At 38.4% G+C, this 1,449-nt stretch overlaps 1 protein-coding gene across 1 annotated transcript in view; it reads left to right on the forward strand.

Moving 5' to 3' along the window:
• LOC101850990 overlaps nucleotides 1-1,449 on the forward strand; it is a gene marked incomplete at its 3' end in the record, with an annotated part of 31,369 nt that overhangs the window by 17,326 nt on the left and 12,594 nt on the right.

Here is a 1,449-nt window from a genome sequence, read left to right on the forward strand (position 1 = left end):
ACACACATACACACACATACACATATACGTGTATAAATTATAGTGAACATGTGACTAAGAAAGCGTGTAAAAGACATGAATTTAATTTTTTTAAGCCGACAGGAACATCAACAACGACAAAAACAAGCAAATAAACAAAGAGAGACCTTGCTCTACACGCCATCTTCCGGAAATGACTCGACTGTTCTCCCGGAAATGACGTGACTGTCCTCCGGAAGTGACGTGACTGTCATGCCTAAATGACGTCAGCCAGGTAAAGATGGCAAACAGCGCGTCATCCACTCACCTTAAAGTGCTCACGTGCATGCAGACAGTGATCTCAAACGCAAACAAAGCGACGTGATATTGCATGATTCAGCAATATAAACGGTTGCTTTTTTAACGAGCGACGGTAATTTGATAGTCTGCGCAAATTCAGTTCGGCTCGTAAGATTCATAACTTAACCGAAAAACGTATTCATCGTTTTAATGTTCTGAGATTTCTTGAAATTTGACTCCTTCTTCATTCTACTGACGTTGCTTATTTTTTATCTCTTTTATGAAGTGTATTACAACGCGTTCTGGGGGTGGACAGTTTATTTTTTGTCTTTAATTTGTGAGGCAGCGTGGTGGAATCAGGCTCTCGTCAATTTTTGGGCATGTAGAGTTATTGATAGCATCTTAAAGCTTGTTCACTCGCCTTTATTTGGATGAGAAAATATCCATTTATCTTGAATATAAGTTGAGATATTTGCGAATGAAGGAGATGGGGGTCACTGTTTTCAGAGGTAAAATTAGTGAGAAAATGGCCGCCAAAGATTAGTTATTTCCTTATCTCAAAAGTCCGTGGTAACTGAAAATTTACATTTTTTTGTGCCTTAAAGAGAACCAACCAACAACACAATGAAAAACATAAATTTCTTCTGGATTTTTGGCACAGCATAAACGTATATTATTTGTTTGGGTTGGTCAAATTTTCATTATAATATTACTTTGGTGGTACTGAATAGGAAAAGATTAATTATTATTTACTTTCTATAGACGTGCGAAGAAATCTCTACTACTTCGTTCCAAGTGCAACTAGCAAAGTGAACGTGACCTTGGCATTAGACAAATCGATGTCAAAGTCAATAAATTCTTTTCAAAGGGAAAGAAACAGAGAGAAAAAAATCTTTAAAGTGCGAAGGCGTGCTTTAGAACAGTGTTTGAATCGATACCATAACAGCTGAATGCAAAGAGGGAAACTGACTACGTCAACTTGGACGCAAAGGTAAAAGCTGAATTATTGACTCCAACCTTTATGGAGCTTTCTAAAATCGGATCTGGGGGCTCTCGTGGCCTAGAGGTTAAAGTGTTGGCCTCTCATTCAAAGGTCCCGGGTTCGAATCCGGGTAGCGACCGAAACATTTTTTTCTCTAAAATTGTCTCCTTTCACCTCCTTTCCTGCTATTTAGCAATGTTCTGTTGTCT

The sequence above is a fragment of the Aplysia californica genome, unplaced genomic scaffold, assembly GCF_000002075.1.
Source record: "Aplysia californica isolate F4 #8 unplaced genomic scaffold, AplCal3.0 scaffold00700, whole genome shotgun sequence".
NCBI lineage: Eukaryota > Metazoa > Mollusca > Gastropoda > Aplysiida > Aplysiidae > Aplysia > Aplysia californica.